The sequence below is a fragment of the Hemicordylus capensis genome, chromosome 1 (genome assembly GCF_027244095.1).
Source record: "Hemicordylus capensis ecotype Gifberg chromosome 1, rHemCap1.1.pri, whole genome shotgun sequence".
Lineage (NCBI taxonomy): Eukaryota > Metazoa > Chordata > Lepidosauria > Squamata > Cordylidae > Hemicordylus > Hemicordylus capensis.
In genome coordinates, this window is record NC_069657.1 from 174,174,706 (window position 1) to 174,187,857 (window position 13,152).

A 13,152-nucleotide genomic window follows, 5' to 3' on the forward strand; every position below is an offset into this window, starting at 1 on the left:
AGCTTCCTTGACCCTACCTTGCACTATCACCAACCCCACACTGCTCTAGGCCACCCCTTTGCCCCCCGCGTGAAGCTATCCATTTGCTGACACCTCAATGCTTCTCTATGGGGGAAAACCTTAAAGACACGTAAACTTCAACAATTCCCCCAAAATCCGCCCTCTGCCCAATCACTCTGAAATTGGGGTGGTAGCCTCCACCCATTAGGCACTACCACCCCACCCCACTCTTTTTGCCCAGATCCCACTCTATGCCCCCAAACTGCCCCAAAGACACTAAAACTTCAAAAATTCCCCCAAAATAAGCCCTTTGCCCAATTCCCCTTAAATTTGGGTAGTAGCCTCCAAACATTGGGCACTACCACCCCACCCTACTATTTTGCCCCTGGGACCAATTTTTCCTTCCTGAATCGATTCAGATTCGGATTTAATCCAAATCCAAACCAAATCAGGGGTGATTCGGGTGGCCCAGATTCGGGCACAGAACAGATCGGGGGTGATTCAGTTCGGGTCCCGAACTGAATCACCGAAAACCCGAATTGCACACCCCTAATAGTAAGTTAAATTTTAGCATTTGGATAGACCAGGCCTGGCCATTGTATTTCTTCTGAGTACCCATTTCACACGCATTGAGAATACAGTGCTGGATTGCCGCTTCCTTCACGGAGCAATCACCATCAGTCTCTGAGGCAAGTCATGTACTGGTCAGTTCACCTTGAGTTCAGGCATTAATTGATTTCTTAATAAAATGGAATCAGACACATGCCTGAATTCCATATAATTCTGGGTTGGTACTTCTGGGTTTAATGTTGGGGTCAGGGTGTCCCCAACACAGGGTAGTTTGAATTGTCATACTATAATTTCACCTGAGCCATAACAGACAGTGCCCTGATGCAGCTAACAAGATCTGCAGACATAAGCAAATATGCCACTTGCTCAACTGGAAGCACTGAGGTTGTGCATCTGAATCAGTGTTCCATCTTACAAGGATTCCCAGATATTGTTGACTAGCACTCCCAGAATCCCCAACTGCAATGACTTCTGCTTGGGGATTATGGGAGTTGTACTCAACATTATCTGTGAATTCCTGTTAGAGGGAACACTGATCTGAATGTGTACCTGTGTGAGAATAGTGTGTATATGATGCTTTGCTTTGAATGGGATCGACATTCTGATGAACATTACTATCCACATTCCCAGCACTCGGAGGTGGATCAGGGCCAGGGCGTAATTTAATAGTAATAATAACAATGACAACAATAACATTTAGTTGAGAACAGTAACAATATCATACAGCTTAGTGGGTTGCTAAACCTAGTTTTAGGATTTGGTGTTCTTCATGTAAGGTGTTCAACCCTGTGGCCTTGTGCAGTATCCCTTTTTTCAAAGCACAAAGGTTAGGGATGTATATAATAACTGCACAACAGTTCTAGTTGACACATGGCCCAGGAGGAGTGCATTGCACTCAGCGCAAAGGTCTTTACAACAGGCTTATCAATTTTCTAATTGGAACACAACTGCAAGCAAGGACTTTGAGTGATTCTAGGAAACAGCAGGTTCCTTTGACAGCTATGTTTCCTTAGTATTCATTGAACAGAGTATCCACCAGTGTATGGTTCATCACTGTGAGTCTTAAGTGAATCAGCCTGCAAGATCAGGACCACTTCATTCATCACTTATCGTATTCTGGAATTGAATTCCATGTATATAGTGCATGTGTGTGGCATAATTTAAAAAATAGCATTCAAGCATCTAAAATGCAAACTATCCTGGCAAATATATGTCAGTGTCAGGTTGGCAAAGACAGGTCCATGTTTGTAAAGCTATAATTTGTATACATAATATGTCATCTGAATGATGCTGTATGTTTAAGCTCATGAGTGGGTTTCCAAGTTTAAAAAGTAATACAATGAAGCATCCTGCAGCTTTAATGAAGAACCGTTCTGCTAAATATAGTATAATGCATCAGTCTTTTTTCTTTTCTGTCTGAGCACAAAAGTTGGTGGAGAAGTAGCACCCCTGACAGTTCAGTTTACAAAGATAAAAAGAACTCTAGGTGTCGTACAACAATTAAAGGGGCAGAGACTGGAAGAAAACCTGAATGTATTTTCCCCCTTTACAGCTTTCTGCCTTTCTCCAGCAGTACAGAAAACAGGAAGGAAATTTCACAGCTCTTTGAAACTGCATTACAAAAGTGGTTTTGGGACAATTTATTGAACCTGAGAAGTTGCAAACTAGATCAAAAAAGCAAAACATAGTTCTTGAAACTTGGGTGGGCACCCAAACTTTGAAAAAGTTAAATTTGAAGCAAATTTCAGGGTTCATATACAGAGACACATCTAAGGATTGTCCATTGCTAAAACTAATAATTCGTTAACTGACAATTACCAACCTATCACATACTCTTCTTACAAAGTGAAGCATCTTCCCAACAGAGTAAGTACCATGATATAATATTGCAACATTTTAAAGATTATTGAATAGTTGGGGAAATGTCACAGGTTCCAGCAGAGTCCAGAACATCAAGAAAACCAGTCTATCTATTCACCAATTTACAGCGGCATCCAAAACAGTCTATATGACCAAAAACTGCTTCTTACATTATCATGGTTAGTCTCAGAGCACAACTATAAAGTACTCCTAAAAGTAATATTCCAACAACTAATATGTTATCTCTCCTATTTACTTGCACGTCAGACATGGATATGTCAAGCCTCAAAGAGCAGGAGAGCATTCTAGTGTCTCTGATTCATAAACAAACACAAATACAGATTTTTATTTATTTATTTATTTATTTATTTGCAACAGGCAGTTTACCCTTGCCATGAAGGAGGAATGTGGCATATTATGCTCTAAGAACACAGGGAGGCCAAAATATAAGTTAGTTCGTCAAAGGAGCTGGGAATGTGGAACTCTACAAGGTTCTCCATCATTCTGCCAGTCATCCAGTCAGCCAAAGCTCAGTCCCTTTAATATTTAATTTTTTTGTTTTGGTTCTACAATTAATAAGTAAAGTCATGAAAAATATATTAAAGCATTCTATCATTTTTATAAAGTCATAATGGTACAATGTCCTTTGATATTATGACCCCAAACTAATAGTTAGTGGTCTTTTGTGTACTAAAGCCTGTGTTGGATTGTGGCCCTGTATTCAAAACTGATATTTTGGAAATCTTAAAATGTCATGCATAGGTTCTGACATTTTCAGAATCAACAGCTCTACCAAATTCCCTAACCTCACCCCAGGGATGATACTGTAGCCTTCAAGGTTCTGGCCAAGGTTCAAGGCAAGGGTAACTAATTTCAGGTTGAAAGGAAATCACCAGAAGGATACACTGCACTCCTGCCACCACATCTAATGTGTATGGGCAATGCATCTGTGGAGTGTTGAGAACTTTGAGGGCTCCATGGTTAGCTTTGAGCTTATCCCTTACTTAATAACACTTCTGTAGATCTCACATAATTGTAGTCATGACTATAACTTGTGAGAAAATTCACAAAAAATTTAGTTGTCAAGTTTTAATTTTAGTTTTTAAACACTGAGATCATTCACACAATCAAAAATAGAGTTCTACCCGGGTTTGGGAGCTCTGTGTGTGGAAGCAAGGTAAGAGGAAAACCTGGGAAACTCTCATGTGCTGCATTTTATGGTAGTATTGTTTTCGAACTCTTCTGGATGAAGTGGGACATAAAAGGGCAAACAATCAATCAAAGCAAAGATGAACTTGCTGGATTTTCCTGTAACCTGTGTTAGCAAATTGTGAGATGAACAGAAGCAAGGCTGCAATACTTGCAGCAATACTTTACAACTTTGCACAGCACCAGATACAATAACTTTCAGTGGAGGCAGTCCCTACAGTGATATGCCAAGTCATGAGAAATCAAGTGACACGCATCTGTTTGTAGGGAGAAACTGATTCTTCATATTAGCAGAATATACCACTTGACCTATCTGTTGCTTGCCATCTGCACAGATTCACCCGTTGCCATCTACCATATCATATTATACCATTTGTGGCACTTCTAGCTGTTCCATCTTCCCTCTCATTCTCACACATGCAATCCCCTCAAAACAGGTAGCCTTGCCGGTCTATTAGATGAAAAATCCAAAATAGGGCAATACCTTCATTAGGACTAACTAAAATATCAACAAGTAGTCAGCAAGCTTTTTAGTCTTCCAAAATTATTCTTCAGGTAGGATGTTAAGCAAAATAAGTAGGGTTGGGGTAAGAGACAATGAGGCATGGCAGAAATTTCATGCAAGTCTGCAGTTTGTAAAAAACTCAAGATGGAGTACAAAATATTTTATGTAGACTTAATTATGTAGACCTAACCCCTGCTAACTGAGCAAAGAGGCACCTTTCTAAAATGGCGATTCTCTTTATTTAGTGGGGGCAGGGGAGCAACTGGCCCTATCCATCCCTAGCACAGCATCCCTCCAGTGGCTGTTGGTTGGCGTCTATCTTATGTTTCTTTTTTAGATTGTGAGTCCTTTGGGTATAGGGAGCCAATTCATTTATTTCTATGAAAACCACTTTGGTGATTTTTGTTGAAAAGCGATATGTAAATATTTGCCATATTTGTATTAATTTAGATGAGTCCCTGAGATGCAAGATAGATTACTATGACTGTCTATCAAATTGAAATAATAATTGAATCTAATTCACTACAGGGTTTATTGGACAGTTCTGCTTCAGATTGGATCCAATAATGGGAGTAAATGGGACTTACACGATATAGCTTTCTCCAATACAATCTGCAATGGATCAGATCAAATCAATGCATGGGATGGGCTTTCTTTGCTTAAAAAAATTGTGGTCCAAATAGAGTGATCTAACATAAATGGAAAGATCTAAGTGGGACAGGAGAAAAGACATGTCCCTGAAATTTCTGGCTGGCCAAAGAGAAATTTCTAGCTGGCCAGACTTTTCAGGCTTGCAGCTGCTAGAAAAGACAGGTTGCTTACCTGTAACTGATTATCTGTTAGTGAGCCGTTGCCATCCATAAGTAATGGGTTCTGTGCCTGTGTAGGATTCTCCTCGGCCAAGTTATAAAGCTCCTTGTGGTGCTTGTGCTCCGCCCCACACTATCTCACAGTTGCTTTTCAATAGGCCACGAGACCCAGTAAACAATGAATTTGCTATGCATTTTGTGTTGGCTGAGCATGGAACAATGTCATTGGTTCCTTGATGGCAGCGAACCTCTCCTGTGGCAGGTATGCTCTCTTTGTTTCTGTATTTAATACAGCCCCATGTAAGATATACTCCTCAGAGGATCTAGGTGTGATTTTTTCACCAGATGTGATGCTGTTAAGGCATAGCAGACAGGTATAGTTTGTGACTGCACTGTGGTTGAAGTTATAGCTGGTGCTGGTGTGTAGTGGTTGGATTGTACTGAACATCAGGATCCTCTAAAGGCTCTGCACTTTGGGGCATGAACCCTCTAAAGATTGAAGTTGATGGAGGTATATTGTTTGAAATTTGATGGAAAGAAGAGTCTGAGCAGTGGAAGGGTCCAGGCCCACCTAAATCCCCTCAATATCGTCGTTTTCACTGTTGAATGTCTGTGTTGGTTCTCAGCGTTGAGGTGTTATTTGTCTGGATATCGAGAGAATTGGGGTGTTTAGTGGAAGAATATTTTCAATGCCAAGACACTGTGTCGAAGCTGGAGATTGATTTGGAGTGGGCGAAGGTGAACGTGAACCCTGCCAAAGAGGCAATGGAGCTTGAGGTCTCACCTGTGGAGACTGAGGTCTCAATTCCGTCTTTGATACTGAGTTGCCGGTGTTTGACATCTCAATATCAAAGTCTTCAATATTGAAGTACACTTTCTATGCCAAGCTGTTGGCATCGAAAGAGCCAATTAATGATGTGGAGTCGGCGTCGGGGAGAGACATCTCAATGCCTGAACCAGCAAAGGTGTTGTTAGCCTCAAAATTGGTGCTGCTTCAGTGGATGTTGATGCTGAGGTTCCCTCTTGTCCCACCTGTAGCAACTGAAGCCCTGATGGAGAGGGTGTGCTTTTCTCGGCACCTGCCTGGCCCATGCTTCTTTTTGGAGCAGGTGTCAATGTATTCTCCTCCTGTGTGCACTTCTTTGATTTGAGAGGCTAAGTCTGATCTGGCTGAGATGCCAAAAGTGTGCATCCCTGCTCCTGGTGTGTAGCCCTTGGCGTCAATCCAGACTTTGATGTCATGGGCGCCCACCCGGAGTCGATGGCGACAGTATGTCATCATAGAGTGCAGTGTGCAACCTAAGGGCACAATTCCTCTTTGTTTGTTTCGAAAAGGACAAACATATCTTGCAACTTGTAGTATTGTGCTGTTCTCCCAAACTAGACAAGAATCATGTTCGTCCTGTGAGAGTAGTTTCGTGTTAAATTCAAAGCACGATTTAAACAATTTCTTCCCTTCTTTTGCTTTATTTTCTTTAGAAGACATGTCCAATTGTCCATTAGAATAGTCGTTTGAAGTCCCAAGTCCAAACAGATATTCTGCCTGTTTGAGGGGTATCCAAAAGAATAGTGAGTCCGAAGTCTGGTCTTTTGCATGAAAACAATAAGATGTTTTTTGAGTGGTTTTTTTTAAAAATAACATAACTCTTTGTAAGAACTGAATTTGATTGAGGAGCGATAGCCAGAAGGTCTGAATGTGACAGCGGTCAGAAAGGAAATGAGGAAGATCACATCCCAGAAAATATCAACCCTGTCAGTAGCATGAGGCAGAGAGCGGATGCCATGAGGAGCTTTAGAACTCGGCCGAGGATCCAGTGCAGAAGCAGAACCCATTATTGATGGCTGGCAACAGATCATGATCCAGATCTCCCCCCCACCCTTTGCCTTTCCCCCACTTTTTCCATTTTTTATTGCGATAAGGTTAATGTATATAGTAATAATCAAGGATGATAATAATACATATTAATATAACTAAAGTAGAATAAGAAAAATCCCTTAACACATCAGAAAATGGTAAGATACAACCAGCACAGGAGAAGAAGAAGGGAGTGGGCAGGGGGAGGGATTAATTTTTTTTAAATCACCTTCTTCAAGGATATTGACTTATGTTTCAAAGCCCAAACAGTTACTGAAGTTCAATCAAATCACTAAGAATTCTTCTTTACCTTGAAGATTTTTTTTTTCAAATGCAAAGAACACATATCAGTAATCCAAATTCTAATTAGGAAGTTAATTTGTTCTTCCGGTGTTGCTAGAAACATGCTGCAGTTGGTGGATATGTGCTTCCAATTCTTTCAAAGAAGTGGCTGTAACAAGGCCTCCAGTGCAGAGGCGTATCTAGGGAAAATAGCGCCTAGGGCAAGCACTGAAAATGTGCCCCCTGTCCAAACATCTGACACCCATCTTTCAGATAACTTTACCATAATATCAGCTGAAAAATACAAGTCAAGCTGGTTAATCTTTTAATATTTCAAAAAATATTTAGCAGTGGACTTAGCCAGACCAAAAAATGCTGGAAAACTACAAATTTCAGCATGCTGGGGCTCATGAAATACCCAAATACTATGTGGAGATGTACTTGGAAAACTAAACAGAAGTTCCCGTCTAATTCTCTACTATGCATTGTAGCATCACCATTACATAAGTTTTAAAAATCAATGGAGAATTTGACTTTTCCCAGATACTCTGTAAATAATTAAAGGATATGCAGAGTAAACTGTGTCACTGCTTGGAATATATTCTAGTCTTTCAGAAAGACAGTTAAAATGAGAGAAAGAGAGCAAGAAACTCCCAGTGGGCCTTAATATTAAGGATTTCACACTGATTCAAAGACAAACTCACCATTAATAGCCATATTAGCAAGACATCACATTAACTCACTTATCACAAGAAGCAAAGTAAGAGCAAATGAATACAATCCTAGCTCTTAAGCGTCAGCTCAGTATTCACAAGACCTGATTCTCTGTGCATAGTGCCAATCTGAATATGTGTACAGTGTCATATTATATTATAATTATTATTATTATTATTATTATTTTTACCCATAGCCCCTTTGGGGGGCTTCCTAAAGGCTGGGGTTTTTTTTTGCAAAGATTCCCCCTCACCCCGCTGGCCTCTAGGGCCTCGCAGGGACTATTTGAGCATGTGCAGTGGCCGTTTTTAAAAACAATCTTTTTTTTAAAAAAAAAAGGCCACTGAAAAAAAAATGGCCACTGCGCATGCTCAAATGGCCTCTGCAAAGCCTGGCATGACCTAGAGCCTCACAGAGGCCATTTGAGCATGCACGGTGGCCATTTTGTTTTTGGCAGCCTTTTTTTTAAAAAAAATCAATTTTACAAAATGGTGCCCCCCCTTCAAGTGGTGCCCGGGGCATGTGCCCTGCCTGCCCTACCCCTAGATATGCCCCTGCTCCAGTTCCTCCGAAAATATATCCCTAAAGATTCCCCAACCTCAAGGACATATTTTTGGATAACATTTAGGGCAAAAGAGGCAAGGACGGACTGGCAAAAATGAATCTTCTTCTCTTACACAATATGACAGTTTTCTGTATAGTGCTTCCATTCGCCTATCTGCCTGCAACTTGGGGAGCAAAATCCTTTCAAAAAGGCCTAAGAAGGATGCCTCCAAGCATCCAAGAAAGCAAAGAAGGTATATGGGAGTGCATCTACTATTATGACGTAAAACAAAACATTTCTAGGAATTTCCATGATTTTCCATTATTCCCTAAAGTCTATGTATTGATCCCAATCTGATGTACCAGCTTAATTCAGTGTGGACCACACAGTTGTACAAGAATTGATCAAATTGATTGGATTTGATTCTATGTTCTGCACACAGCTCTAAATTTTACTTTGCATCAAGGGCCACTGGGGAAAAGAAACAGAAATAGCTATTTCCCCATTTTTTAAAATATAGAATTTAGCTGTTCTGTTTCTTTCACTAATTAGCTACATCCCTTGCAGGACAGAGACCAGAATTAAAGAGAAACATAGTTGTATTTATATTAAAGACTGGAAATTTACCTGGAGATTTCAAGAGGTTTACAAGGTAGTTAGTCCTACCCAATCTGATTTCCACTGATATCTTACCTTGAAACCCATCTACTCTGATAGAGACAGAACTGAGTAACTGCTAAATTTTATATCCTTTTATATTCCCCATATGCTAAATTTTATATCCTTTTATATTCCCCATATAATGGGGAAACAGCTATTTCTGTTTCTTTGTCCCAGTGGCCCTTGAGGCAAAGTAATAACTAGGGCTATGCACAGAGTAGAGATCAAATCTGATCCAATTCTGATCTGATTCACCATTCAAATGTGTGGTAGTTCAAGCACTTATCTAGCCAGCAGAGCATACACAAATAGTTTCCCAGTTTGCTGCTTCAGCATTTCCTGTTGCTCCTTTTAACACTTCCATTAGAGGCTCCAATATTGAAGAAATACTATGGCACAGACAGGGGTGTGTGTTGTATTCTATCCAGAAAACTTTTGCAGACTTGGACATTTGTTCCGGGGGGGGGGGGGGGTGGGGTGGGATCCTGTAGAGAGTGTGGGGGAGGAGTCAGAAAGGAAAAGGGAGGGAAAGGAGATGGAGAAAATGGAGTTGTTGTTGAATAAACCTTTAATTAAATCTACATAAGATTTCCTTGTGTGTATATGGGAAGTAGCTCTAAAACAGCACTGTAGCGGGCAATATGTGCAACAATCACCTGTCATAATATGTAGAATGAGATATTAAAATGGCATTTTATTTTTAGAAACAGGAGATACCCAAGGACCACACTTCTTTGTATATTTAAACAGAAATGGTATATTTTTATATCATATTCAATAAAAACATAATTAGAGTCTGCTGGAAAAGTATAGTTTGGAATATAGTCAACTGTCATGGGATGAAAATAGAAACTGCACATTTTTACAGGCACAAACATTCACTTTATTGAAAGCAATCCATCTCTTTCATGTACTCATATTCCTAGCAGTTAAAAGATTTTTCAGTTAATCATAATGTAAAGTGTATTCAGCTGAATTTATGACAGATATTAAGAACATCTGCCCCCATATTAGAATGAAATTTCACTGCAAAGTATCAAGACTCTAAAATGAATTCAGATGAACTGTTGCTGTGTTTTAAAACATGAAACCCAAGAATATGTCAAGACCATTTATGGGAAATGTGGTAAAGTCTAGTGTTTTATTATAAGGAAGGTACAAGCTTTTAGAAAGATGCAGTAGCTGCCAGATGGCTGGAATAAGGCTACAGCTAATATTTAAGTGTCTCTTTCTAAAAAGTGATAGTGTTTTCCACAGTCATAAAGATTCTATCCTCAAAAACATCAAACACCAATACTCCTGATTTAGGAGCGTTCTCAAACATCTAAATGGAAAGTCCTATCCAAAAGCAAGACAGAAAAAGCATTGACGCTTTTGAACTTTGGTGTTTGAGAAGACTTTTGAGGATACCATGGACAGCCAGGAAAACAAAAAACAAACAAATGGATCATATAACAAACAAATCTAGAATTTTCACTCAAGGCACAAATGACCAGGCTCAAACTATCATACTTTGGTCACATTATGCGAAGACCCAGCTCCCTTGAGAAGTCCATAATGCTGGGACAGTTGAGGGAAAGATAAGAGGACGACCAGCAGCAAGGTGGATGGACTTCATTACGACAGCAGTGAATGCATCACTGAGAGACCTTAAAGGCCAAGTTGAAGACAGATAATCCTGGAGAGAATCTTTGTGGTTGCTAGGAGTTGACACCAACGGCACTTAATCAATCAATCAATCAATCAATCCAAAATCAAATCATCATATCTCCCTAGCTGGGACTCTACATTCAAATACTCTTAATGCCAATCATGCTTTCTGATCTTTCCAGAAATATTGCTCTACCTTTTATAGCTTGATTTCTTCTCCTCCTGTTCATCATTTACAGTGTTAGATACATGAGGTGTAGTGCAACAGGCATCTGTTTTCAATGCAAGGATTGATCCAAGAATGTGTAATATAAGAATCGATTAAAGGGCCCTTGAGCAGACGCAGTATTTCCTTCACTATGAGTAACTAAAGAGATTGTTCACACAAGAGGTATAGGGAAGAGCTTCCAGATCAGACTTGAGCCAGACAGATTACTCTGTCCTTTCTAGAGATCCCTGATAACCTTTTACAGCATAATACTTAATATTATAATGAGTAGAAGAGCAGAACCTAAGCATTGCAAGCACCCCTTAAGAAGGATGGCAATGGCAACCATGAAAGAGAACTTATAGTACTACAATGCTGGACATTATTGGAGGGGAATGGAAGCAAAACCTGTCCCTTTCCCATGACACAGGGTCATCAGGGAATAGGAGCTATTTAACTCCTATCCCAACTATATTATATCCCTGAAATCAGCATTTTAATTTCACCCAGACAACTGTATTTGAAGCACGTATTAACAGTCCAAGTACAGGAGGATCTCGTCATTTGCAGATCCAACATCCATGGTTTCACGTATCCGAAGTCAGGTAATTGACATCCGGACTCAGCATATCAGCATACACGGGCGGGCGGGGGGATAGTTTTATTCTGTTATCCGCAGTTGTTGCAGAGAATGGAACCTCTGCAGATAATGGGGATCGCCTGTACAGGCCAAATTTAAAAATGAAGCATATGTGTAAAGGTGTAACAGGCATCTGTTTTCAATGCCAGAATGATCCAGGAACATGTAATGCGTCGATAAATTAGAGGGCCCTTGAGCAGATGCAGCATGTAATCTAGTTCAGAGAACTAGAAACAATGGCAGCCCAAACCACCATAAGAGATGCTCACTCTACCATGCCAGAATGTGCACTTCTAATCTGCAAAGATATTTACAGTCCTTATGCTATTTTCACTCGCACCAACACTCAATATGAGAATCAGGCCATATTTATTCCCTCTTGATGGGTTTCACTGACTGAGAGATCTATGGGTCTAAAGCTTAAATACTTCCCAAACTGGATAAGAAAGCATGCTGTTGAACTGATCAAGTGAGGTATGCATTCTTCAATTAGCTAAGTAGGTCAAGGAACTGGAATAAGAAACAGGAGCTTGAGTGACACCGCTATCATCATCAGCCCCAGGTCAGGCAGGCCAAGGCCTGCTGAGAGGGGCAGTTGAGAGAGGAACCAACTGTCACCTCCTTCAATCCACCACCTGGGCAGCCTCCTCACTAAGCTTAATTGGCCCTGCAGAAAAGCCTGGGACATATATTTATATGTTCACTATTATTTCTTGTTTACACAGTCAGACAGGTGTTATTGACTGGTTTGTTTTATCCAGACATCGGGATGGCTGAATTTTGTTGTCAATTGTTAAAGATATCGTCGCAGAATATAGGCTGTTCCCAGTAAAGCTGCTTTTTGTAACTGGCTGATGGTGATTTCTGTGGCCCCTATGGTGTAGAGGTGCTCTTCAAGGTCTTTTGGAACTGCACCCAGGGCGCCAATTACCACTGGGATTATTTTGGTCTTCTTCTGCCACAGCCTTTCAATTTCAATGTGTAGATCTTTGTATTTGGTGATTTTTTCGATTTCTTTTTCTTCTATTCTGCTATCCCATGGTATTGCTATGTTGATTATTTTGACTTGTTTTTCTTTCGTCTCGACTAGAGTTATATCTGGTGTATTGTGTGGCAGATGTTTGTCTGTTTGTAGTCGGAAGTCCCATAATATTTTTACATCTTCATTTTCTACAACTTTTTCAATTTTATTGTCCCACCAATTTTTGGCTACAGGTAGCTTGTATTTTTTGCAGATGTTCCAGTGTATCATCCCTGCTACCTTGTCATGCCTTTGTTTGTAGTCAGTCTGTGCGATCTTTTTACAACAGCTGATTAGGTGGTCCACAGTTTCATCTGCTTCTTTACAAAGGCGGCACTTGCTGTTTGTTGTGGATTTTTTGACTTTGGCTCTTATTGCATTTGTTCTTAGTGCCTGTTCTTGCGCAGCCAGTATTAAACCCTCTGTTTCTTTCTTCAAGTAACCATTCTTAAGCCATTGCCAGGTCTCGGTGATGTTTGATTTTCCACTTATATTGTGCAAATATTGACCATGCAGGGGCTTCTTTTTCCATTTTTCTGCTCGGTTCTTGACTTGTTCTTTCTTGTAGGCCTGCTTTCTTTCATTGGTGTTGAATAGTTTTGCGTTATTGACCATTTGAAGTGCA

At 40.2% G+C, this 13,152-nt stretch overlaps 1 protein-coding gene across 8 annotated transcripts in view; it reads right to left on the reverse strand.

Moving 5' to 3' along the window:
• The window catches only part of LRP1B (LDL receptor related protein 1B), a 1,420,219-nt gene that overhangs the window by 912,595 nt on the left and 494,472 nt on the right, over window positions 1-13,152 (reverse strand). The gene's annotated exons all lie outside the window — the stretch shown is intronic.